A 12,368-nucleotide genomic window follows, 5' to 3' on the forward strand; every position below is an offset into this window, starting at 1 on the left:
TTGTACCACCGGAGTACAGGGAGCCGTTGGGGGCGAAAAGCTCTGCTAAGGAGGCATGGGAGGCCATTGCGTCGATGCGCGTTGGGTCTGACCACGCAAAGAGGACGACGGCCTAGCTGCTAAAGCTGGAGTACGCCCTCTTCAAGTTCAAGGATGGTGAACGATGGAGGACCTCTCCCTCCGCCTGCAGACGCTCATCAGCAAGCTGAAGAGCCACAGCGTCACCATCAACGAAGAAGAGGCGGTCTCCAAGTACCTCCACTCTATACCGGCGAAGTACATCTAGATCGCTCTCTCTATAGAGACGATGCTGGACCTATCCACACTCACCATTGAGGATGTGACTGGTCGGTTACGGGCGGTGGATGAGCGCCTAGAGCAAGCGGCAGCAACGAAGGACAGCAGCAAGCTCCTATTGACAGAGGAGGAGTGGGCTGCCCGAAGGAACTCCGGGAAAGCCTCCTCCAGCCGCGGTGGCGATGGCAAGCGCTGCAGCATGGCTTCTTCAGAGAAGAAGAAGAAGGTCGACCCCAACGCCTGTCGGCGCTATGGGAAGACAGGCCATTGGGCACGGGAGTGCCCAAACCACAAGCAGAAGAAGAAGGCTGAGGCTCATCTGGCGTAGGCCAATGATGAGGATGGAGCCACTATCCTGATGGCAACGTTCTGTGCACTGCACAACGTTGAGGCCGAGGAGAAGGAAGAGGTGATGGCAGTGGAAGGGTCTAGCAAGGCTCTAAAGGTTGTCCACCTTGACGAACCACGCACCTAAGCCCACCTCGGACGTGTGGGCGGTGGATAGGAGCAGCGGTGATACCTAGACTCTGGCGCCACCAACCACGTGACGGGCTCTAAGGAAGCCTTCTCTGAGCTCGACGACGATGTGACCGGCACAATGAAGTTTGGTGATGGCTCAAGGGTGGCGATCCGAGGGCGCGACACCATCGTCTTTAGGTGCCAGAATGGGGAGCACCTCGCGCCTAACGGATGTATATTATATCTCGCAGTTGTGTTCAAGCATCATCAGCATTGGCTAGCTGGATAAGCATGGTAGCGAGATCCTAATCAAGGACGGTGTCCTCAGGATTAGGGATCGAGAACATCGCCTTCTTGCCAGGGTGAAAAAGTTCTAGAACCGGCTGTACCTTCTTAACTTGAAGGTGGAGCGGCCAGTGTGCTTGGTGGCATGGCACACCAAGGAGCCGTGGATGTGGCATGCTCGGTTCGACCATTTTAGCTTCGACGTGCTCGGTTGACTGGAGAAGATGGTCCAAGGGGTGCCTCACATCAAGCACACAGACAAGCTGTGTGACAGCTGCCTGGCCGAGAAGTAGAGGAGGCTGTCATTCCCAAAGGCGGCCAAGTATCGCGCGGTGGAAGTTCTTGAGCTCATCCACGGCAACCTCTGTGGGCCAATCACGCCAGGCACAAACGGTGGTCGGCAGTACTTCCTCCTTCTCCTAGATGATTGCAGTCGCTACATGTGGCTGCAACTCCTAATGAGCAAGGACGAAGTGGCGGCGGCGATCAAGAAGTTCAAGATACGCGCGGAGGCAGAGAGCGGCAAGAAGCTGCGCGTGCTGAGGACTGATCGCGGTGGCGAATTCACTTCGGTGGAGTTCGCTGAGTACTGCGTGGAGCAGGGTGTGGTACGCCACCACACCGCGGCGTACTCACCACAGCAGAATGGCGTGGTGGAGTGGAGGAACTAGACGGTGGTCAACATGGCTCAGTCCATGATGAAGGCCAAGGGCATACCAGCAAGGTTCTGGGGTGAGGCGGTGACCACGACTGTGTTCATCCTCAACCGCACGCCCACCAAGGTCCTGAAGGGCAAGACGTCGTTCGAAGCTTGGTATAGGCGCAAGCTGAGCGTGTCCTTCCTCGGGACATTCGGCTGCATCGGCCACGTTAGGAAGATGAAGCCGGTCCTCACTAAGCTGGAGGACAGGAGCACACCGATGGTGTTCCTGGGCTACGCGGAGGGTACCAAGGCATACTGGCTCTACAACCCACACGGAGGCAAAGTCCTTGTCTCGCGCGACGTCGTGTTCGACAAGAAGGCGCCTTGGGACTGAAACAGTCCGAGCACGAGGGAAGTTGGCGGCTCCAGCAGCACCTTCGTCGTTGAGCACTTGGTCATCCACGGTGGTGGAGACGCTGGGGAAGAGGTGCCGAACACTCTGAGAGGAGTGCCGAGTACTCCAGCGATAGAGCCGAGCACTCCGGGAGGGATGTCGAGCACTCTAGGAGTGGAGCCAGGAGGTCCTGCAGTGGTGGAAACCACTCCAGGACGGATGCCGAGCACTCCTGTAGTGGAGCCAAGAGATCTTACAGTGGTGCTGACCACTCCAAGACTGAGGCTGAGCACTCCTACAGTGGTGCCGAGTGAAAGCATCTAGGCCCCTAGTTAGATTTCGGTGATTAATGTCAATACAAAATTACTATAACTAACGTGTGTTTTGCAGAGGCAATTAAGTTAGGTCATGGTAATGGAGATCGATTGGGCAATCGAGGTTGTCATGCCCCTACGATGGAAATCGTTTCGGTTTTCAAAGGATGGACGACAAGGTTAAGGATAACTAGTTCTAAGTGTCGATTGGAGTTGGAGAGACACTTAGAGTAGTTTAGGACTTTGTTTTTCCTTTGGCCGTACTATGAAGGGGGGTATGAACGGGTAGCTTGACCTAGTTGAGTCTAGTGAGTTAGGTGTGGTGCACACTTGTTAAAACTAGCTCTAGGTAGCTCCTATGAATGCCTAAGATCTTTTGGAGCAAACTTCATTCACATATGTTCGGAAGTTGGAAGTGAATGGAGGGTCAAACACTGACCGGACGCTGGCTCCGGTGCGACCGAACGCTGGCCGCAGGGTCCGGTCAGTTCATTTGACCAAGGGGATCAAGTCTGGTGTGACCAGACGCTGGGAGGTCATGTAACCGGACACTGAGGGCCAGCGTCCGGTCGACTCCAGTAAGGGTCCAGACTTGGGAAAGAGTGACCGGACGAGTCCGGTCAGTGTGACCGGACCCTGAGTATCCAGCGTCCGGTCGTTTATAATAAGCATCCAAGAGCGACCGGACGCGTCCGGTCGGTACTGACCGGACCCTGACAGCGTCCGGTCATCACTTGAAAACTGTTCGCGGGTTGAACTGACCGGAGCGTCCGGTCATAGCGATCGGAGCGTCCGGTCATCCCGCAGAAGCTCATAACGGTTCGTTTTTCAGGCTGGCTTATAAATAGAAGCTCCACTCATGAGTGGAGCATCTTTTGCTCATTCCAATAGCTGAGAAACATGTTTGTGAGTGCCAAGAAGAGCAAGGTCCTAGTGAGGTGTTTGTGATTTGAGAATCCAAGAGAGTAGCCTCACTAGCAAATCAAGAGTAGCAAAGTGTGCATCCATCTTCTCATTAGGCTTCGCGTGGTCAAGTGAGAGTTCGTACTTGTTACTCTTGGTGATCGCCATCACCTAGACGGCTTGGTGGTGATTGGGAGTTTGGTGTTCACCCGACGGAGCTTGTGGGTGACCCAACTCAAGTTGTGAGCGGCTTTGGGTGATTCGCCGGGACGGAGTGTCGAAGAATCAACCCGTAGAGAGCACTTGATCCTTGCGCGGATCAAGGGGGAGCTACACCCTTGCGTGGGTGCTCCAACGAGGACTAGTGGGGAGTGGCGACTCTCCGATACCTCGGCAAAACATCGCCGCGTTCTTTTCTCTCTCTACTTACTTTAAGCACTTACTTTGAGTATTTACTTTGAGCAATTCAATACTTATTTTACATCCATAGAATTGCTTGCTAGAGTAAGTTTGGAACATAGGTTGCGAGGTTGTTGTGCATTAGTTTGATATAAACACTTTTCTAGGCACAAGGGGTTAATTGGGCTATCCGTAGGATTTGATTATTGCAAGAGAATTTAGAATTAGCCCAATTCACCCCCCCCCCTCTTGGGCATCTTGATCCTTTCAATTGGTATCAGAGCCTCGTGCTCACGTTTTTTAAGCTTAATCGCTTAGAGCAAGATGTCTCACGGGGATGGATCTCCTCCTATCTTTGAGGGAGATGATTTTCCATATTGGAAAATCCACATGGAGGCATACTTAGAAGCTCTAGATGTTGGAATTCTAAGAGCCGCCTCTCAAGGGTTCCCAGCACCTAGGAATGCCGCACAACTTCAAGGTGATGAAGTGAATTATGAAAAATGGAATGCAAAGGCTCGCAACACCATCTTTAGAGGCCTTTGCAAAGATGTGTTCAATCGTGTAAGGAACCACAAAGACGCCCATGCACTATGGTCGGACGTTTGTGCGCTCCATGAGGAAACCAAGAGTGAGCGTGAGGAACGCTATCATCTTGTGATTAAAAAGCTAAATTCTTTTGAGATGTTTCCCAAAGAAAGTGCTAATAAGATGTATTCTCGATTAAATGTTCTTGTAGAGGAAGTCAATGGGCTTGGACTCACTCAAATGTCACCATCCGATGTTGTGAGAAAAATCTTGAGTGTCCTCCCCATTGACAAATATGGGCACATTGTGACCGTGCTACATCAAGGTGATCTTTCTGCCGCTACACCGACACAAATCTTGGGAAAGATCAATACTCATGAGATGTATATGCACATCACACCACAAGATGGCTCATCCTCTACAAAGAAGAAAGAGAAGGACTTAGCATTCAAAGCTAGCCAAGACAAGGGCAAAGCAAGACTTGAGTATGAGAGCTCAAGTGATGAAGATGATGAAGAAAGCCTTGCCCTCATGGTGAAGAAGACCACCAAGATGCTAAAAAGGCTAAACAAGAGTGACATTAAGTTTGATGGCAAGAAGAAGAAGTTCTTCACTAGCTCAAGAAGAAAGCCAATCTCCGAGATGGATTGCTACAATTGTGACGAACTTGGCCACCTAGCTCATCAATGCATAAAGCCCAAGAAAGACAAGTTCAAGAACAAGGGCAAGAAAGATGAGTCAAGCGATGAAGATGAAAAGAAAAAGAACAAGCCATACAAGAAGAGAGATGGCAAAAAGAGGGACTTCTACAAGAAGAAGAGTGGCAAGGCCTACATTATCGGTGATTGGCTTACGGCAATTGATTCATCAAGTGGATCATCCGATGATGATAGTGACGATGAAAAGGTGGCCGCCATTGCTATTGATCTTGCATCTTCACCACCACCATCGTCATCATCCTCTACACACCTATGCCTTATGGCCAAAGGTGAACGCAAGGTAACTAAGAGTGATGATAGTAGTGATGATGAACATGCTAGTGATGATGATAGTGATAGCGATGATGATGACTCACCTACTTATGATGATCTTGTCAAAATACTAAGAAAATATACTAAGATCATTAGAAAGAGTAGAGCTACAAATGAAAAACTTGATGCTAAAAATAATTCACTCTTAGCTAAGTGTGATACATTAGAAAAGGCTAATGATGAGCTCAAAGAAACAAATGATTCTATATCATCCAAACTCAAGGAGCTCAAATCTTCTAAGAAAGAGCTTAAAGATAAAAATGATAAACTTGAGTGGGTGCACAATGAGCTTATCACTAGTCACAATAAGCTAAAAGATGAATATGCAACTCTAAAGATCAATTATGATACCCTTATTATTGCACAAGAATTCTTACCAAATGAGCCACATGATGCTACTAACCATGTTGTTAAGATTGATATAGCTACCTCATGTGATGATTTAATTGATGAAAGCATTGAGCATGGATCTAGTAGCAAGGGCAAGCAAGTGGTTGAGTGCAATGACTATGATGAGTATGTCAAGCTTAAGAGTGAAAATGAGAAGCTCATGAAAGATCTTGAAGAGATGAAAAGTTACAACACCATTATGCTAGAAACTCTTGATCATGACAAAGAGGTGATCCTTGAGAATGAGAAGCTAAAAGAAGAAATCAAGAAACTCAAGGAGGAGAAGAACAATGATATTCTCAAGGAAGAGAACAAGAAGCTTAAGATGGAGAAAGAGCATCTCAAGGTGGAATTGAGCAAGTTTGCTAGAGGCAAGCATCTCCAAAGTGAGCTACTCATGAATACCGTCATGAAGATGGATAGAAGTGGCATTGGATATATGGCAAGTGTAGAGAAGAAGAAGGCTCAAGCTCAACACCAACAATCAAAGCCAAAGCCAAAGCTAAAGAGATGTTTTGAGTATGGACAAGAAGGCCACTTTGCTCATGAGTGTCAAACTCCACCACCACAACCCTTGCCCAAGCATGCTAGACCCTTTGCTTTCAATGCTCACTACATGCTTAGAAAAGATTTGAGTGGAAAGATAAAAGTCATGTTCTTAGGTCCCCCCAACAAGAGTAGGCCTAAGAAAATTTGGGTGGCTAAGTCACTTGTTGAGAAGGTGAAGGGCCCTCAACAAGCTTAGATCCCTAAAGCTTGAATCTCTTGTGTGTAGGTGAACTACAAGACCGGTGGAAGTCATTGGGTTATTGATAGTGGTTGCACTCAACATATGACCGGTGATCCTCGTATGTTCACCTCACTAGATGAAGAGGTAGATGGACAAGAGAAAATAACATTTGGAGATAATTCAAAGGGCAAGGTTAAAGGATTGGGCAAAGTGGTAATATCAAATGATCATTCCATCTCCAATGTGCTCTATGTTGCTTCATTGAGCTTCAACTTGCTATCCATTGGGCAATTGTGTGATCTTGGCTTTCAATGCCTATTCACCGAGAAGGAGGTTGTTGTATCCAAGTTAGATGACAATCAAGTGATATTTAATGGATTTAGATACAACAACTTATATCTAGTTGACTTCACCTCCGAAGATGCAAACTTGAAGACTTGCCTATTCACCAAAACAACACTTGGGTGGCTATGGCATAGAAGACTTGCTCATGTTGGGATGAGCTCACTCAAGAAGCTTATGAAGAATGATTTGGTGAGAGGGTTGAAGGATGTGAAGTTTGAGAAGGACAAGCTTTGTAGTACATGTCAAGCCGGTAAGCAAGTTGCAAACACTCATCCAACCAAAGCTTTCATGTCAACCACAAGAGTGCTAGAACTCCTACACATGGATTTATTTAGACCAACAACATATAAGAGTTTGGGAGGAAATCTCTATTGTCTTGTGATTGTGGATGACTATTCAAGATATACATGGGTGTTCTTCCTTCATGACAAATCCGAAGTTGTATCTTGTTTCAAGAAGTTTGCCAAGAGAGCTCAAAATGAATTTGAAGTGAAGCTCAAGAAGATAAGAAGTGACAATGGCAAAGAGTTTGATAACACAAACATAGAAGCTTATTGTGATGAAGTTGGAATCAAACATGAAGTCTCCGCAACCTATACTCCTCAACAAAATGGTGTAGTTGAGAGGAAGAATCGAACTTTGATCACTCTTGCAAGGACAATGCTAGATGAGTACAACACCCCCAAAGCTCTATGGGCGGAAGCAATCAACACCGCATGTTATGCATCCAACCGCCTATTTCTTCAAAAGTTCCTTGTCAAGACACCATATGAGTTGCTCAATGGGAAGAAGCCGGACGTCTCCTTCTTTAGGGTGTTTGGTTGTAAGTGCTACATCTACAAGAAGCGGCAACACCTAGGGAAGTTTCAAAGGCGTTGTGATATAGGTTTTCTTGTTGGTTACTCATTGAAGTCCAAAGCATATAGAGTATTTAATCATGCCACTGGCTTGGTTAAAGAAACATATGATGTGGAATTTGATGAATCTAACGGCTCCCAAGGAGCACATGAGAATCTTGATAATATAGGTGATGAACCATTGAGGGAGGCTATGAAGAATATTCCGGTGGGAGACATCAAGCCAAAAGATGATGAAGATGATGTATAAGTCATTAACCAACCCTCTTCATCAAATGTACCACAAGATGGTGAAAAAGTTGGGAGAGTAGAAAATGAAGATACTCATATCTCCCATAAGCAAATGGTGGTACAAGCACAAGATGTTGATGCTCCACAACCTCCTCCTCAAGTGGTCAATAGAAGAAATACACCTCTCCTACAAGATCATCCATAAGATCTCATCATAGGGAGTCCAACAAAGGGGGTGATGACTCGATCTCAAAAACTTACCTCATTTATTGCTCATCACTCTTTTATCTCTTGCTATGAGCCTACCAAGGTAGAAGAAGCTCTAAAAGATCCGGATTGGATCAATGCCATGCATGAAGAGTTGAACAACTTCACTCGCAATGAAGTTTAGAATCTTGAAGAGCGACCAAAAGGTGTAAGAGTAGTTGGAACAAAGTGGGTGTTCCACAACAAGCAAGATGATCAAGGTGTTATTGTGAGGAACAAGGCAAGACTAGTGGCAAAGGGGTTCTCTCAAGTTGAAGGTTTAGATTTTGGAGAAACCTTTGCACCGGTTGCAAGATTAGAAGCCATCCGTATCCTTCTTGCATATGCATCACATCATGAAATGAAACTATATTAAATGGATATGAAAAGTGCATTCTTAAATGGCTTTATTAATGAACTAGTCTATGTTGATCAACCTCCCAGATTTGAAGACCCTAGATATCCTAATCATGTTTATAGGTTGTCCAAGGCACTATATGGGCTTAAGCAAGCCCCAAGAGCTTGGTATGAGCGCCTTCGGGATTTCCTTATTGAGAAGGGCTTTACCATTGGGAAGGTCGACACCATACTATTCACCAAGAAGCTTGATGGGCATATCTTCATTTGTCAAGTATATGTTGATGATATCATCTTTGGATCATCAAATGAAGACTCATACAAAGAATTTGGTGAATTGATGTCTAAGGAGTTCGAGATGTCAATGATTAGTGAGCTTACATTCTTTCTTGGTTTTCAAGTCAAGCAAATGAAAGAAGACATCTTCATCTCTCAAGAGAAATACACAAAAGATCTTCTCAAGAGATTCAAGATGGATGAATGTAAGCCAATCATGACCCCAATGCCTACCAATGGACATCTCGACCTAGATGAGGGAGGTAACTCGGTTGATCAAACTCTCTACCGTTCTATGATTGGTAGCTTGTTATATTTAACCGCATCTAGGCCCGACATCATGTTTAGTGTGTGTATGTGTGCTAGGTTTCAAGCTAGTCCTAAGGAAACACATTTAATTGCCGTAAAAAGAATCCTTAGGTATCTTAAGCACACGCCAAGCATTGGCCTTTGGTATCCCAAAGGAGCTTTATTTGAATTAATTGACTATTTCGATTCGGATTACGCCGGATGCAAAGTTGATAGAAAGAGCACATTCGGAGGGTGCCATTTGCTTGGTAGATCACTTGTATCTTGGTCCTCCAAGAAACAAAATAGTATGGCTTTGTCCACCGCCGAAGCGGAATACATTGCCGTGGGTGCTTGTTGTGCACAAATATTATACATGAAACAGACTTTACTAGACCATGGAGTAGTTCTAGAGAAAGTACCTCTTTTGTGCGACAATGAAAGTGCGGTAAAACTTACAAATAATCTGGTTCAACACTCTCGCACCAAGCATATAGATATCCGCCATCACTTTCTAAGAGATCATGTAGCTAAAAATGATATATCACTAGAAGGTGTAAGATCCGAAGATTAATTAGCGGATATCTTCACTAAACCGCTAGATGAGGCTACATTTTGTAGATTGCAGAACGAGCTCAATGTACTTGATTTTAGTAACTTCACTAAAAATTGAGCTTGTGTTGTCCCTTGCATTCATTGTAATATACAACATGTTTAATTTGTGGCAATGCATATAGGGCTTGTCTAACATGGTTAAGATAACCGCCGAAAAGCGTGTGAAAAAGCTTAACCTTGGATCAAACTTGACAAGCAACTAGATTTACTTACAAGTATTACATATGCATGAATGTTGTTTTGTCGTTTTGTTCCATTTGCCCTCTTGTTGCCTATTTTCTTAAAAAGAATTATAACCTAAGGCAAAATATTTTGAAAAATATGAGGGTTTGAGAGAGGTCACTCACATCAGTCCCAATTAGTGTTTATTTGGATCTTATTCAAGTTGGGACTTGATTGGGAACAGGCAGCGCGAAGGAAGGTTGAAGGTTTGCTGGAAAAGGTGCACCGGACGCTGCTGTCCAGCGTCCAGTCAGTTCACAGGAGGTGAACTGCTACTGAAGGAGTGACCGGATGCTACGTCTGTGCGTCCGATCAGGAAGGGTTCAGCGTCCGGTCGATCGAAGGATGATCAAGTTGTACTGACCGAACCCTGCCTGCGTCCGGTCATGGACCACCGGACGCGTCCGATCCCGATTCCAGAGGATTTGGACCTCTCTGGAATCGACCGGACGCTGGGTGGTAGCGTCCGGTCACTACCACCGGAGCGTCCGGTCAGTGGATCTCGCGCGTCTTAAGGACTCATTTCCCCGTTTCCTTTTCTGTCATGATTTGGGGGATTACTTAACCTGCCCGCAACCTCTGTCTCCCGTCGTGCCCTAGCCCGAGCCGCCGCACTGTCGCGCCGCCGCCTCCTCGCGCCCAACCTCACGCATGCGCCGCCGTCTCGTAAGCCATCGCGCTCGGCTCCCTCGCCTGCCGCGCCTCTGCAGCGCCGCCGTGCTCCAGCCAAGCCCGCAGCCGAGCTACGCGCCGCCGTCCCACGCGCCACCGCGCCTGCTCAGCACCACGCCGGCCTCTTCGCGCCCAAGCTCGCCGCTCCGCCGTTGCCAAGGCTGCCGGTCTTCGCCAAGTGCTCTTGCCCTATCCTCCCATTGATTGGTAAGGCAAGTTTTGTGTTTCAATCTTGATCTCCAATTGTGACCTAGATCAAATTCTAAATACACTAATTCCCCATTGCATTCAGGGTGTTTGACCTAACCCTAGCCGATTCCGAGATCCCCCACGTGACATCTTATCTATTCTCGGATCGCTGATCGTCAGGTAGACAGCCACTCGATTCAAGTTCGCATCTAAAATTGCTTTCTCTATTAGGATTTCGTATCTATTAGATATATGGTATTTATTTATATATCCATCTATTCTATCGTGCAGCGAGTCGGTTCCGTTGTGTTTCGTCTGGCAGTTGGCAGTCAACTCGGAGCCAAGCTCGCGAGTAAGGATCGAGGCCAAGCCTCGAAAGCGGCACTTTGACAGTTGATCTTCATCAGCGATAGTTCACCATCTTGTCAGTTCAGATGGCTCGCACCAAGAATGTTGGTGGTGGCCCAGGTGATGATGATCGGAGGCCCCCGCCTCACCAGCCAGCCGGATCTAAGGGCAAGTCAACCAAGCAGTTGACATCCAAGAAGCGCAAGTACCCCGATGCAGAGACAGCGAGAGCAGCAGCTGTTGTAGAGGCCACAGAGCGTGCCAAGAGAGGTGGTACCCGTAGCGGAGTTGTCATTGTAGATCAGCCAGTTTCACCCGCAGTCAGAGCTGTAATTGAGGAGGTTGAGCGTCGTCACGGTAGTCCAGCTGGGACTACCACGTTTGCAGGACGACGGGTCACCATTAAGGAGGGTCCATCAGCACAGCAGCAGCCCCCACCAGCAGAGACTCAGGAGAGTCAGGAGACCGAGCCGGCACCTCAGCTACGCCGCTCGAGTCATACCAGTGCTGCAGTTCCACCGAGGCCAGTTACACAGCGCAAGGGTTCTCGCCCTCCGCCCAGACCACAGGGTCCACCTCCAGTGGCTCACCTCGACTTGAGGGCCGCTATAGCCAGGCAGGTTCAGCAGCTGCGGTTTATTGAGTTTGAGGTCTGGTTTCCTCCAAGGAGGGATGAGAGAGCAGCTGAGGGATTCTACACGCCACTACAAGAGGATTTCTACAATGCATATCTCAATAGTGGGGCAGTGTTCAGATCTCAGAGGGTCTGTTAGATAGAGTCTATTGTGGCAGCAGCCGGAGAGAGCATTCGGCCATACTTGTCATATTTGCCAGGACTGTCAGATCTGATTGGACGGACGGGGATATATGTACCTTCTTGGGTCCGTCAGTTTTATGCCTCACTCTTCATCGATCCACATCACAGATTCATTCACTTTGCTTTCAGAGGCAAAGACTATAGAGTGACGAGTAGCAGGGCTAGAGAGATACTGAGGCTACAGGAGCAGCCTATAAAGATGCATGAGGTCTGTTATGGACAGCAGGGACCTCCCAGGCGTCCCTATGGAGGGTTGGTGCCCCCTACAGATTTAGTGCGCCATTGCTTCAAGGAGCCCTTTGGTGAGGGGTCGAGCAGGAACCCCAGTGACTTGACTCCTACAGCGAGAGTACTAGAGGCCATTATCAGGAGGACACTGCTTCCCAGGTTGGGATACAGGGAGGGCCTGACTCGCTTACAGCTCTGGCTTCTCAATGCCATTATGCAGAGGATAGTATTTGACATCTAGGACCTCCTTCTTTTAGAGATGGAGGATACCATAGCTGAGGGATTCAAGGGTCACAGGCAGCTT

The sequence above is a fragment of the Miscanthus floridulus genome, chromosome 5, assembly GCF_019320115.1.
Source record: "Miscanthus floridulus cultivar M001 chromosome 5, ASM1932011v1, whole genome shotgun sequence".
Classification (NCBI taxonomy): domain Eukaryota; kingdom Viridiplantae; phylum Streptophyta; class Magnoliopsida; order Poales; family Poaceae; genus Miscanthus; species Miscanthus floridulus.